At 44.7% G+C, this 15,351-nt stretch overlaps 1 protein-coding gene across 2 annotated transcripts in view; it reads right to left on the minus strand.

Moving 5' to 3' along the window:
* Epb41l4b (erythrocyte membrane protein band 4.1 like 4B) overlaps positions 1–15,351 on the minus strand; it is a 131,482-nt gene that overhangs the window by 37,473 nt on the left and 78,658 nt on the right. The gene's annotated exons all lie outside the window — the stretch shown is intronic.

Consider the following 15,351-nt stretch of genomic DNA (forward strand, 5'->3'; position numbering starts at 1 on the left):
CTGGCAGGAGAGGATGCACACTACTTTACACAGCACTCGTGGCCTCCAGGAACCTTGCCCCCTCCTCTTGCAGCCCCATCTCTAGCAACGTCCCTTCTACACACTAACCCCTTCCATCCTGAGCATCCCTCATCTCTCAACAGGCTGAGATGCCCCTTCCTTTGGAAAGATTTCCATTAAGAGCTGGCTGAGCTGTGATCCCGCCTCACACTGCCAGGCGGGCTCACCCGCCTTCTGCTGTCCAGATTCCAGCGCCCACTACCTTCTCTCTGCCTTCAAGGGGCTCACGGTCCAAGTACCCTACAACTCTGTGTTTCAGGAACTTGCGATCATACTACACCAGCAGCAGAAGTTGGGAGAGCAGAAGTAGAGACAGTTAACTCCTTTGCAGAGGGGAAGGTGTCACAAGGGAGGGAACATCCAGGGGGAGACGGTAAAGCTTTAGGGGCCATTTCTGAAATGGAATCCTCTTTCTTACAGGAGACCCCATTCTTCATGGGGTCTTTCCCCCTCAGGGTTGGGCCTGAGACTTGATTCCAGCCTGTCCAGCTGGAATCTTCCATCCTAGTTCTGGGGTGTGACCCAATCAGAGACCATTAGAGTTGACCCTAAAATTTAACATACAAAATCCAAAATACAGGGTCTCTCTCTCTCTCTTTGTGAGAGTCAAGCAGGGCCTTTTGGTGACTTCTCTGGGCCCTAAGCACTTCTGCCTTTTGTCCCTTCTTTATAAAAAAAATTAAAAAATTGTATTTCATGGCAATGTTCATATAAAAGTATGTTAAACATTTTCTCCAACTAAAAGTTTATTTCCATTTTAAAAGAAATTAAAACCTATTTGTGAGCTTATAAAGTACTGTGGACCTAAGGCTCTGTGCCCACCGTGTAGAGAACACACAAGCCATGACCATAAGGATGATGTACACTGAGGCTTCTTGTGACCATCATCCCTGGACATAAAGCAGAAGTATCTGTGGGAATGAGGTCAATGAAGGGAGAAATGATGAGCAGAGGTTAAAGGCAGATGGAGCAAGAATAAGTAATGGTATTATTTGAGTGCCTAGATCCTGCACACCTGAAACCCCTACTACCACGAACCTTTTCAATGACAAGGTTCAGAAAATGCACTGATTGAGGTGGCTGTGTTTCTCCCCTTTATAAACCACGTTATCAATTGGTGCTGGTGTTGGGTTCTTTGTTTTGCTCTGTGTGTGTGTGTGTGTGTGTGTGTGTGTGTGTGTGAGAGAGAGAGAGAGAGAGAGAGAGAGAGAGAGAGAGAGAGAGAGAGAAGAGGGAGTGAGGAGGAGAACAGCAGGGGTCAAGACTAAGAAGACAAGGGGGCTAGTTAGGAAGAGAGAAGGGGCCAGGCCACCATCAGGGCAGTGATGCCTGGTGGAAAGTCTGTGGGCTGCTGTCTGGGATATTCAGACAGGGTGTGAGCAGGCTTGCAGGCCTGTCACCTTGGGTCACTGGGGGAAGGAGGAGACCTCTGCTGCAGAGGTAGGAGGTTCCCAGCAGAAATGGCACCGGTGGTCCCCCACACTGCCATGAGAGCTGGGTTTCTGATGTACCCCAACTGTCCCCTGAAGACTTAGCTCAAGCACAATCCTACATTGAGTGTGTGCCCTTAAGGATGTGGACAATGATGTGGTTTGGCTTTGGGGGTCATGCTCCATCCCCCATCTCTTTCCAACCTGAAAGGTCCAGGGTATCCACCCTCCCGTGGAAGCAGGAATGGGACAGAAAAAGGAGCACGAGGTGGAGCTGGAATACATGGGCCTGAGTCTTGGTCCTGCCTCAACCTGGCAGGGGAACCCCTGGGTGGCTGCTCGCGCGGGACCCCACTTCCCCCATCTGTAACATGAGGCAGGTTAGGCGACTTCTGGCAAACTTCCAGATCTGAGAATCACTCTTTCTCCCAATTATCTATCTAGTACCAGCCACATCCCAGGTACCGGGCTACCTGTTTTATGTAAAACAGCACACGTGATAGGTGTAGAGGCCTTTGCTGGACACGCAGTAGTGCTCCACAAGTCTTGGAGAAAGGAAGAGAGGAGAGAAGGAACCAAGGGTGGGTGGAGGGAGGGGGGAGGGGGAGAGGATGGACCAAAGAAGTTGGAGAGCTGGGATTGGACGACAGCTCCGTGGAGTCCAAATCCTACTAACATTATTTTCCTGTCTCCTAATTATGTTGAAAAATAATATTTACCCTCAAGAGAGAGGTACAGAGACTGGGAGCTCAGAAGACAGAAAATGCCCTTTGCCCTGAAGGACTTCAGGCTCATCTCGCCTCTGCCCTTCTTTCTGGGCCACTGCCAGCCCATTAAAGGTCTGAGTGGGCAGTGCCATGGTCTAGGCAGGGGGACAGATCAGAGACACACTGAGAGGAAGAGAGGGACAGGATATGGGTACTGGCTGGATTTGAGAAAAAGAACATGGAGACAGGGAGGGGTGAGGACACCCTAAATATTTTTTAGCCTCGAAGACCAGGCACATGGCATGTCATTAATAGGAAAAAAAAAAAAAAGGTGGCGGATGAGGGCTACTTTGACATGATTGAGCTTCAAATGAGTTATAGTGAGTGTGAGAATGAACGCCCAAAGGAAAAGATGTCTTGTTGCAGAGATCTGGCACACGTTCAGGGATGGAAGTGGAGTTGGAAAGCTTTGACTAAGCGTTTCAGAAAGATGGCAAATAGACACCACTTCTGATGCCAGCTCCGATTGATCCTCACCCTCTGCCTGGAGTACAAGATGCAGAGGGATTCTGGGATTATGCCCAGCTCAGGAGGAAGAGTGCTGTGATTGATTAGTGATGCCTGTCAAGGACTTGGAAGAGCACCTCGGTGTCACATACTTGTCTTTCCAAGTTAAAAGTGCGTGCTTTTTCATTTCAAGGAAACTCAGACCAAAGGGTCAAATAGTAAAGTGCAGGGGGTAAGAAACTGCATTTAATAACGTTTCAAGTCAAAGGTGCATGGGTGACTTTCCTCTTACTACAACTCTAGGGGGTAGACTCAGAAAGAGAGAAATGGAAAGAGGAACAGATGAGTGTCGGAAGCTGCCTGAGGCTGGACCCAGAAATGTGGTCAGGCTAAGTGTGTCTGGAAGAGCAAAGGTTCCTAAACAGTTAGTGACCTGAGAGTGTCCTCAGCTCATACATATGGAGGAACATCCTAAGATACCTAACATGGAGTCTCAAGGGGCTGTGGGTCCATTAAGGAAATTTCTCATGGACTCATCGAAACTCCTCGAGTTGCCATTCACATAGACCATGGTGTAATTGAGTGGCCATGACGTTGTGCATCTGCCTGTTCAGACAGTCTGAAGAGAAGGTCAAGCCCACCCTAGAAGGTCCAAGAACATGCAGCAGCCCATGAGCCTCAGGGATGTTGGCTAAGGCTCAGGAGATTGCCAGCTCCATGTCCACCATCACCAGAGGCAGGCTCATGAGGCTCTGACATTCTGGAAAGGAGGTCACAGATCATGGCTTCAGAGTGGGTGGCAAAGGTGGGATATGTAGGCTTTGGCCTCTGCTTCCCTGAGCTGACAGGGGAAGGGACCGTGGTGGAAGATGGGGGCTGTTATGTGCTATGTGCCTGTCCTGTGCTAAGCACCTCAACTTCCACACCATCCTGCGGGGATGCTGCTGTTGCTTCATTTCACACTGGAGCTTAGCAAAGATGAATAATGTGGCCTGTTAGAACTGCAAGGGAGTACTGAACCTTATCTAATTTATTCTCTTGCCTTTTCTCAGGGGAAGACCCAGCTCTCATTCTGTCTCCAACTCTGGAGAAGCTGGTGTTCCCAGTGGGCCAGTGTCCTAGGGGACGTCATTGACTGTATTGGGGAAGGCACAGCTCTACAGAACCGGCTGGTTGAGAGGTTCTTGCTGACCTACTTAATCCCATACATGCTTCCAACTAGAGCCTCTCCCATCCTGGTCTCTGGGATCCCAGCCTGCCCCAAACATGGTGCTCTATCAAAATGCACTGCCTCCCGGAATTAGGGAAACCAAGATAGGGGGAGGGTCTCAAGCTGGGATACAAAAACAAGGCTTTCTCTTGAAAACAAGATAAGTGTTCCAGGTGCTCTGAGAAGTCAATCATATACTTTATAGTCAGCCAAGCCTCTGGGTGACATGGGCTCTGGAGAGCAGCCCTGGGGAATCTAACCCTGAATAAGAAATCCCAGAATTTCAGAAATGGACCCCCTTGGATATCCACCAGTTTGGTGGTTTTAAACTCTGGATGAATGTTAAAATCACTAGTAGGAAAACCCCTATTCACTTACTGGAGGGAATCCAAAATGGGGTAGCCAGTTTGGAAAATAATCTGGCAGTTCCTCAAAGAGATATCAGATGACCCATCAATCCCATTCCTAGATATATGCCCAAGAGAAATATGTCCATGCAAAAACTTGTACATGAGCTGAAACTGGGGCACATGTCTGAAATCCCAGCAACTTGGGAAGCTGAGGCAAGAGGATCACAATTTCAGGCCAGCCTGGGAAACTTAGTGAGACTCTGTGTTAAAATAAAAAATAAGGACTGGGAATGTAGATCAGTGGTAGAGCACCTCTGGCTTCAACTCCCAGTACTAAAGGAAAAAAAAAAAAAAGAACAAAACCAAAAACTTGGACCCAAATATTCACGGCATTATTCATAATTGCCCAAAGGGAGAAACAACCCACATACCTATGTGTTCATCGACTGAAGAATGGATAAGCAAAATGTGCCACCTCCATATGATGGAAAATTATCTAGTTGATAAAAAGGCATGAAATAGCCATCCATGCTACACATGAATGAACCTTGAAAACATTAAGCTACGTGAAAGAGGCCCGACACAAAAGGCCACATGATTCCATTTACATGAAACATTTAGAAGAGGCAAGTCTGGGGCGGTAGATAGATGAGTGGTTATGGAGGTCTGGGGAGGGTGGAGGAAATGAGTGAGTCACTGCTAATGGGCCTGAGTTTCTTTTAGAAGTAATGAATATGTTCCAAAATTAGATTTCAGCCGTGGTTGCACAACTTTGTAAAAATATGAAAAACCAGGGAACTGTACAATTTAAATTGGTAAACTGTATGCATGTAATATTATTCCTCAATACAGCGGAATTAGAAAATCACCAGGGAAGATTTTGAAAAGGGGAAAAAAAAAATCAATGCTCAGGCCTTACCCAGACCAATTACACAGCCACCCATCTGTGAGTCCAACCTGTGGCCAGGGCGGAGAACTGCTGTCCTGTCCACCCTCCTCATTTTGCATATGGGCCCACCATGGGGAGTGAGGTGAGCAGGTCATACAGCGGGTAACTGGCTGAGCCTGGGACACGGTCCAGGACTCCCACCTCTCTGCTCACTGCCCCAAGTGCTGCCCATCTGCTGCACCTTCCCATCTGTCCCAGCTTCTATTTCAGGCAGCAAATGCACTCATCAGGAAAATCCAAGTCCTTCTCAGAACCCACCGGCTGAGACATCCTGGCGCATGCACCTTGTCTTCCCATCCATACAGTGAGCTCTGTAGGAAGAGATACTGTCACATCACACGCTTCTGCGTCCTCCACTAGTAGAAAAATGCAGAGCACATAGCAGGTGCTCAACTAATAGTGGTCAGGCTGCAAACACAATTAAATCTCAGTGCACTGGATAAACATTGAAGTGCCTGGCGTTGTATCATGAGACTTTGTCTTGGTCCTTAAGGAGCTCACAGCTGCTCTGATAAGAGTAAACAGGAGAGGAGCCAAAGAGGAAGACTTCCAGGGTCGTGATGTGTGAAGCAGATGATGTCCTGAAGGATAAGAGTGGGCTGGTTGTCCCAGGCAGAGATTATCCCAAGTGCTGAAGCTTGGAACTGACTGTGCATTCATTGGTGAGGGGACTTTCCAGGGCTTAACATGGGCAGAATGAGCTTCCTACTGTTGTCACTTCACTTTTAACACTGGGATTGAGGTCCTTGAGAATTCACGTGTGACTTATGAAGTTCTGACTCTCCTCCTGATATGAAGAACCAATTGTTTCAACATCCCCAAAGGATTAGCTCATCCTTGCCCCATGAACTTGACCTGCCATCTTCACTGTGCTGGTCACTTTTCTAAAGGCTCCTTTCCCTGTTCTCCCCCGACTTACTCTGCTTCCCAGGACCGGCACTTCCCCGGCTCCCTCCCTCTGGCTTCTGCAGGACTGGCTAAGGGAGCACCGCAGGGTATGGAGTGTGGAAAAGGACCTAAGTCAGGGTCATCCTCTGTGATGTCTGTAGCATCGGCTATAGGTCCTCTAGTGGCTCCAAGCCCACTAGACAGGATTCTTGTGGCTCTGACCTCTGGGTGCCGGAACACTGGCACCTCCCTTTGTCCCTCTAGCCTAGGAAGGATAAGCAAGCTCTGGTTGTTGCTCATTTCTGGGTTGCTTTACTGCCCAATCCAACTTCTTATTTCGTTCAACCCTTATATAACCAATTCCCTGTGTTCAATTCCCTCTGTAAGAAATGCCTAGTATAGTTTCAGTTTCCTGATTGCCCATGACAGATATGCAGTATAAATCAGTTTCTATTTCTGGAATTCTTCACTCTCTCAATGATCTATTTATCGGCTGCTAAACCAGTATCAGTTTATCTTAATTACCTTTAATGCACATTTTATATGCAACAGCACAAATCCTTTTTCCTTCTGCTTTTTCTCCTCTTGGTTACCATTATATATTCAGTCCTTCTGATTACTTTAGAATATAATTTACTACCAAAAAAAAATCCTACTGGAGTTCTGACTTGAAGAATGAAATACTATGGATTAATTTGAAAGAACGTGCTTATAAGGAACATGATATTTTTTTCTCCATCTCATATCTTTTTAAAAGTCCTTCAGTTAGCTGGGCTCAGTGGTGCACACCTATAATCCCAGTAGCTTGGGAGGCTGAGGCAGGAGGATGGCCAGTTCAAAGCCAGCCTCAGCAACTTAGTGAGGCCCTGAGCAACTTAGTGTGAGACCCTGTCTCAAAGTAAAAAATAGAAAAGGGCTAGGGATGTGGCTCAGTGGTTAAGCACCCCTGGGTTCAATCCCTGGTTAAAAAAAAAAAAAGTCCTTCAGTCAGAATGTTTAACCTTTTCATTAAGGTATGGTACAAATCTAATTAACTTCTTTGCCTGGTGTTTTTCAGTTTTGACAATTGAAAATGAAATGTCATTAACTGATATATTTCCCTTAATTTTGTGATTAGATTTACAAAGCTACTGACTTTAGGATATTCGTGTTTCTGGCTACTTTGTTGGATTCTCTTATTAGAAGGATTTCATTTGGATTTCAGGAAGAGAGTCACACATAATTTTTATTCTTTCTTCCCATTAATTATTCCTTGTTTTCTTAGCTTATTGCATTGGTAAAGCCTCCAGAATAATATGGAATATCACTTGTCCTGTCTTCATTAGGAGTTTGCAGACTCTTTGAAGTGGAATGTGGATCCTGACAAACTCCATTACTCAGGGTAGATGGTCCTTTTCTGCACTATCTTGCTAGGCACTACTTCCTTTTCTAGGTGCTTAAAAAAGACTCTACCTTCCCTCAAAATCACCATTAAGCTTACCGGTAAAGTTTTCAGAGTTCACCATCGCACGGCCTGTCTGCTCTGCTGGCATTTCCCTGGGACCACGTGTCTTTTCAAAGGACACAGAATGCTGACTCAGCAGCAAGTGCGCTATTTCTCAGATTTGAGCAGGCACTTTTCTGAGCTTACAGACTTGAACTAACTATAAAGCAGTAAAATATCTCCTGACTCCCTTATCTGAGACCTCAGTTCCCTTCTTTTCATTCCCTTTGCCTTCTGCAGTTAGTACAGTCCTTGTTGAAAAGAAGAAAAAAAAAAAACCCAGAAGTTGAGTAATTCTATCCATGTCTTGTTAATTTTCTATGCCATCCTCCAAAAAATGGCTCTGTATTACATTTTCACCTTTTTGCTCCAAAGTGTGCATCTATTCAACTTTAAAGTTTTTTTCCCTTAATTCCTATGCATTCTGCTCCTACCTTTTTGTGGTACTGGGGATTGAACCCAGGGGTGCTCTATCACTGAGCTATACCCCCAGCCCTTTTAATATGTGTGTGTGTGTTTTAATTTTGAGACAGGGTCTTGCTAAATTTCTGAGGCTGGCCTCAAATTTGTGGTCTTCCTACCTCAGCTTCCCCAGTGGCTGGGATGACAGGCATGTGTCACTGTGCCTGGCTTGTGCCCTTGTTTTTTTATATGTTCCACCTTCCCACTCTTTCAAATACTGTTTCAAATTGTGGGTTTGTCTAAAAGGCCCTCAAAGCCTTTCTGTTTGAGATCATCGGTGCTCTGTTCTCAGTCCATGTGAAAAATCCTACCTTTTTAGGTCTTTTTCTTGACACTTTGAAATCTGGTTTTTCTCAAGGTTAGAAAACAGGCAGGATTAAACCCTGACTTCTACTCATGTCATATGAATGATTCCAAGACATCAGGGTCATCTCCTTCCAGGGATCTTGCCACGCAGGCTTTTCTCACCTCGTCTTCCTTGCTGACCAGAATGAACAGCAATCCCTGCTGTGCTTCTTCCACCTCCCAACAACCAACCTGTCAGCGAAGCAGACCAAGAAACCCGCAGATGCCCTGCCTCTAACAGAACGCTGATGTCCGGTAGCTGAGATGCTGACGTCCGGTAGCTGAGACGTCTCCCACAGGGATTGTGCAGCCTGACGTCTCTCTCAGGTGAGCACCATGAACATCCTCCTTCCAAGGTGCCCCGCCTCAGGTCCTGATGGCCCACTGTGCATGGATCACGTGCTGCCTGTACTCGAAGTTCTTTCTTCCCATTAATTATTCCTTGTATATTCTTTTCTCTGTCACCAAGTCCTTCCTGTGTTTCCACTCCACGGCAGGGTCCTGGAGGTAGAATCAGCATCTATGCACAGTCCACACAGCAGCACCCAGATGGCACACTCCAAGCAGATTCCAAAGAAGCCTGACTGGGACAAACTGGTTCCCTTGTTAGCGTGAAGCCAAACGGGGGCCATTTCACATGCTTCATTAGAACTAAAGTATGAGGGAGTGGCTGATAGAGATCTCCACAGAGCTTCCCACAGGACGGGCCCTAGAAGGGCCATAAGCATGCCAAACCATGCATTCTCCCCATCCTTGGAGTCAGTGGCAAAGATCTGGGGAGCTGGGGCCTCAGTCTTCTTGCCTGCTCCCCCCAAAGTACTATCCAAATAGATCACCTTCTATTTGTGCCAAGGACCAGAAAAATTTGGGAAGTACCACTGGTCCCTATTCAGCTCCTTCACCTGGACTGTTGCTCTCCAACTGAGCATCTCTTAGCAGAATCTACTGAAGCACCATTATAACAGATGGTGTCAGCCAGAATAATACCTCCTGACCAAACACCAGCGCATTAATCATCCTCTTTAAATACTCACAGAGGGAAAAAAACGAAAAGCTAACATTTTCAAGTGCTCAGCACTGTGCCATTAATCTCCAACAACCATCTGAAGAAAGGACAATCATCCTTATTTTATAGATAAGGAAACAGGCACAGAAAGACTAAAAAACTTTCCCAACGTTACAAAGCTAGTAAATGGCAGAGCTGGGATTCGAACCTAGGAAACTGGACCCTAGAGCCCTGAGCTCTCTTAGGTGCCAAGTGATACGGCTTTGCCATGGGGGATGGAAGAAGTCTAATGATGACACGGGACTGATAGCTGGCACTTAGCTTTGGCCTTAGGGCTGTTTGGCTGTGACCTTGGATAACTCACTTCATTTATCTGAGTTCCAGACCCTGCACTTTGGGACATTTATATGCTAGGCAAGACAGCATGAGATAATGAAATCATTTGGTCTCTGCCATGTGTGACTGAAAGAAGACTGATGGTGCATCTATTTGTCCAGGTTTCCAAGATACCTGTCACTTACTTCAATTTTAATTTAGTAGAAACTAAACAGACCAACCCATTGTTGTGAGTTCTCACTGAATTCAATGCAAGCCTACTCTTAGGCAGTAAGTAGAATGTATATTTGAAAAGCCGTACTTTTTCCATAATGCGTTTGAGAAGAAAATTGAATCAACATTTTAGAAATGTGACATGTTACAAATGTTAGGCCAGTTAATTAGGGAGGATTTCTTACAGTAACTAAGTAGTTTTGTTTTAAAAAAGCCTAGAAGGAAAGATGACTACCTTATTTTATCTTGTCTAAAAAAGGTCAAAATTGCATTACAAAACTATATTTGTACTTAGCATTCATAAGGACCTGGGTTTGATTCTCAGCACTAAGAAAAAAAGAAAATAAATAAATAAATAATATTTTAGACCCCTTTATTCAGACTGCCAGTTGGCAGAAGGAAACTTTCTCAATTTTTTTTTCTTTTTTTGTACTGAGATTTTAACCCAAGGACACTTTACTACTGAGCCACATCCCCAGCCTTTTGTTTTTGAAACAGGGTCTCACTAAGTTGTTTAGGGCCTTGCTAAGTTGCTGAGGCTGGTCTTAAACTTGTGATCCTCCTGTTTCAGCTTCCCAAGTTGCTGGGGTTACAGGTATGCACCACTTGACCCAGCTCCAAATTGTAATTTTTTTCAATAAATTTTCCAAGTGCCCAACTTTCAGAGTTAATGCTATTGTCAGTATAGGTGACATGTGACTCCACCCTAGATAGGGAATCATTTTGATTTATTTAATAGTTCCTTGAAACCTGAAGCCAAAAGTGGCATTTTTTTTAACATACCAGTACTTGGCACAGTGTGGAAGCATAGCAAATATCTGTTCAATGAGTTAGTTTTAGTGCATTAAATTTTAATTTTCCTTACATAATTACCAAGTAGCTATTCATAAAAATTTCACTTTGATCATGAATTCCCTAGTTGTTCCTAACTACATTAATTAGTCTCTGCAAACTGTAGAGTACAACGTTCCACATCTTAGGGAAGAGAGCTTTTATGATTCCATGGTACTTGGATCCCTGTCCTGTGTGAGCCAGAGTAGGGCATGTGTCTTCACCTTTGGGTCTGGAATTTTCCTTGTGCATAACTGCTATCAAATGATTCCAGTGAACGGCTACGAGCAGGTCAGCAGGTCTTGAACATTTTCTGCTAGAAATCCATTTTGCTTTGATGTTTTATCCTTGATGAGTTTTACAATGGCTTTCTCATGTCCCTGTCTTCATGAGTATGTGCACACGTGTGTGCCCCTGGGTGCCAAGAAGCTAGGAGAGGGCTCTGTAGGATTTCATGGTGAGACCTTAGATGTTAGCAATTTCAGCTCAATTGCAGGATCTGAGTCCAGAGAATTCCTATTTCCTAAGTTCATTTTTGCAAAAATGGACACAAATAGAGTTGTTTTCCTTTACAGTATTCACTAATAAGTCTAATGGTGCTAGTCCCTTCTTGGTTTCTCATGGATTTTTTTGGTTTGCTTCTCAATTCTGTGGCTCACTGCCCTGTTCCCCTGCCCCTGCTTTAAATGAAAATTCATTTCTCTTTTCTTTGGGAGGAAAACAACAAGAACAGACTTGCCCTTAACTGCTTCTTGGAGTGCATCCCCAAATGGCATTATATGGGAGCCCTCAAGGAATAGTAAGACAAAATACTCACTGTCATGAAAACCACCTGTTTACAGCATAAAGCCACTCTGAGCAGCCATTTCTCACCCCACTGTGCCCTGGGCTATGGGAGACTCAGACATGAGATGGGAGGGAGACTTTCCACTCCCTACACACCACCCAAGTCTCGCAATGAATGAAATTACAACATTATTTATTCTAGAATAAGTGCAGGTTAGATGAATAAAAGGCATAATCTGGTAACGGTAGGTTTTAGACATTCTAATTACACAAGAGACCAGTGGGAGGCGGAGCCGGAGCTAAAAACTGGGTACACACGTTTCTGAGGTGACACAGATGAGGATTAATCTATTTTGGTGTTCATTAGTGCTTAAAAATCTCAGATGATTCTCTCTCTGTTCTTCATTTCTTGTAGGCTTTCCAGAAGCATCTATCATAAACATCCTTAGTTTGCCTCTGAGGCGAGACACTGGGCCCAATTTGAAGGACTTGTTGGCTTAGTGGCCTTTAACATGGGCACAATGTCCATTATTCAGCCAGGGAAGGAGGCTGAGGCTGGGTGGGTGGTTAGCAGAGCAACACCTTCTGCTTCTGAGGTCTCAGCTGCAGACAGTGGATGTTTAAACCTCCACCATTCAGCAGGGGTGATTAGGTAGGTTTCTTATAATATAAGCCTGCGGGGATGTTCCTCTAATTATCTAACCCTTTTTCGTGGATTGCCTAGAAGATAAGAGTCTTGGAATTTAAATTCTATAGGTTTTCTTTCACTAATATCATGGGCGAGTCTTGGGTTGCAGCTGTGGTTTTAGATGGAATATATTAGAAATTTAATTGTAGCTAAAAGTAAACCTGTCCCTTTTTGGTCAAATGTGTGTGTGGGGGGAAATTCACAATGTCTGAGTGGGTATTTAAGTAGCTCAGGTTGAATGTTCTTAACAAACTCCCAAACAGGAAAGGAAACACAGATATTAGAAATCAATTCCTTTGCCTCTGCTGTTTCTATGTTGCCTGTATCTCTTGTAAGCTCTCCAGGGTGCAACCACACTGATGGTTATCTGAACTTCTGCAGATCTGCTTTTCAAACTGTGTGGTACAGATCAACTCTTCCTGGCCTCCCCTTTCTTTACTATTGTCAGTGCTGAAATAACACAGTTAATTGACTTCAGCCTTCAATGGCCTGATCTCCTCTCCCACATCCTCCTGCCCCCAACTTCCATACCAGGGATGGAACCCAGGGGCGCTTAACTACTGAGCCACATCCCCAGGATCTCACTAAGTTGCTTAGGGCCTCACTAAGTAGTCCAGGCTGGCCTTGAACTCACGATCTTCCTGCCTCAGCCTCTCAAGTGGCTGGGATTACAGGTGTGAGCCACCTCTGGACCGAAGCCTGATCTTGCAAAAATGGGTTCCAGACAGTTCAACAGAAAACAACAAACAGCATTCACAACGATGAAAAGGTGTGATGTCTTGCTCATTGAGAAATGTAATAAAAATGGAAATTCTGGCTTTTACCCATCAGACTATCAAAAAATTTTAAAGTTAGAAAAGGCTATCAGCTCGCCCCCTGTGTGGTCACAGAGGTACTGTCAGGATAGTGGGTGTATATCAGGTATGGACAGGTGGTATCTTTGGGAGGAGATTTCATTAGGCAATGTCCAAATCAGATATGCATATACCTTTTGGCCCAGAGTTTCTATTTCTAGGAAATTCATTCTATAGATTCAATTGCAAAAACAGAATGCATGAGAAGGGTAGATGACTGTCATTTTGGGGAGTTGACATAGGGTACATGCCCATCATTCTCAACTGGTTAAATAAATATATGTGCTTGTTTATTTTCAGGCTAGCATGAGACTGACAAGAAGATATGCTACCAGTGTTTGCCTCTGGGGAGAACTGGGGAACTGAGGAATAAAATGGAAAGGAGAAGTAACTTAAGTATTTTTGCTTGAATTTTTACCACTGTATTACCTATTTTTAAAAAAGCAAAAAAGCACAATGGTTCTCTTTATTGCTTTCTATTCAGTCTCCTAAGAGGTCAAAGTTTCCTCTGCTTTGTCTGAGATGAAATCCTAAATTAGATAAATTGGGAGCCGAGCAGACACTCTATTTCAATTCTCCAAACTTTTGAGTCCCAGTTGTTAAAGCAGAACGGATTCTCAGCAGTCTCACCAATTCCTCACCCTATGTCAGTTCTGCCATTTACAGATAGGAAAGCATTGTCCACATTGTGCCCAGACACTTATTTCCTAGGATTCTCAGACAGAAATATCATTTCTATTTCCCTTTTTATTCCGTCTCAAAAGATCCCCACGGTGTTTCTGCTCTTAGCTTGTCAGTTTCAAAGAGATGTGTCTCTCTGCACTGTGCTAACCATCTTCCACGTGACCTTTCCTTCGGAACCACACACCATCATTGCTAAACTTAGACTACACATCTCTGCCCAGCAGCCCATGAGATAGACCGTTTCTTGAGCTAGACTTTGACTCTCCTTGGCCTGTTTCTGTCCACAGGGGCTGCTCAAGTTTTACATCTCAAAACCCACTAAAAATTGCTACCAGCTAGCATCAAACCCAACATGCCAAGCACCTTACAGACATCACATCATTTAATTATCTCAAGAGCAAGGCATTGTTATGTTCTCTTTGGGGGTGAGAAAAATGAGACAAATAGGAAAAACTGGCCAAAGGTCACATGGATGGTAAGTGGCACAGCTGGGATTCAAACCGTGTGACATTCAAAGTGCCTACATTTTATCTAGGCAGAGCACTGTGGGGCTCTTGCCCCCAACAAAACCAGAACGCCCCACTGTGGACTCTAGTTCTTCTGTCATCTGGTTTGCAACATCCCACCATCTTGATTCTGCAAATTCCTGTATCCCCACCAGGAGGCCACTCTTGGCACAGATTCTTAGGCAGGCGGGTGGGTATGCTCCATCCTTATCCAGTGGCTGGAATTCACTAGTGTCCTGCCTCTGGAGTGAGACGGACGATGACACAGGTATGCTTTGATGAACTTGGGGGGAAGGTTGATGGTGAACATGAGCGAACTTATGTTGAGAAGATTTAGCTACTTATGAAGTACCCATCCACTTACATTTTAACATTGTGCCTACTAAAAAAGAAAAAAAAATCAAAAATTTGCCTTTAATGGAAATTAGAACTGAACCATTAAACTGAGGACCAACATAACTAGGTAAGAAACTGCATTTTTCCAGAGTAAGATTCTGTCTCTGCCCACCTGGGTTCCCTTGGGGTGACCGTTAGAATGCAGGTTCTCAGATCTTGCCCCCAAACTCTTGGCCCAGCACTGGACATTTTAAATATACTGTCCATGTCATTGTTGGTCTCCCTAGTTTGGGGGAGAAGTGGGCCAATCTGCAGTATTGATTTCTTTAGCAGAGACCCTGCTGCATGTCAACTTCCTGTTTGCCTTTTAGGTACCCCTGGGGCTTCTTAAAATGTGCCATTTTTCCTGCGTGAAGGGACTTCTAACAATAGTTTGCTTTTTCGGTCTCTCTGCCCTCTTCTGCCTTGCCTTCACATTTGCCCGTGGCCTCCTGTTGTGAGATGGTGGAAAGCAAATTATTCTAGGCCAATTTAAGGTATTTACTTGGAACATTTGGAAGACCTGGTCAGTCAGGGAATTGGCTTTGAGCTTAGTTTGAGAAATATTGACCCAAAGGGATCAATATGGCTGCCCAGGGAGTTTTTTGATGAGCTCAGATTTTAAAGGGCTGGTTAAGAGCTGCAAAGTCAAGGGCAACAAAAAGGCTCTGTCATCAGCTG

The sequence above is a fragment of the Marmota flaviventris genome, chromosome 13, assembly GCF_047511675.1.
Source record: "Marmota flaviventris isolate mMarFla1 chromosome 13, mMarFla1.hap1, whole genome shotgun sequence".
NCBI lineage: Eukaryota > Metazoa > Chordata > Mammalia > Rodentia > Sciuridae > Marmota > Marmota flaviventris.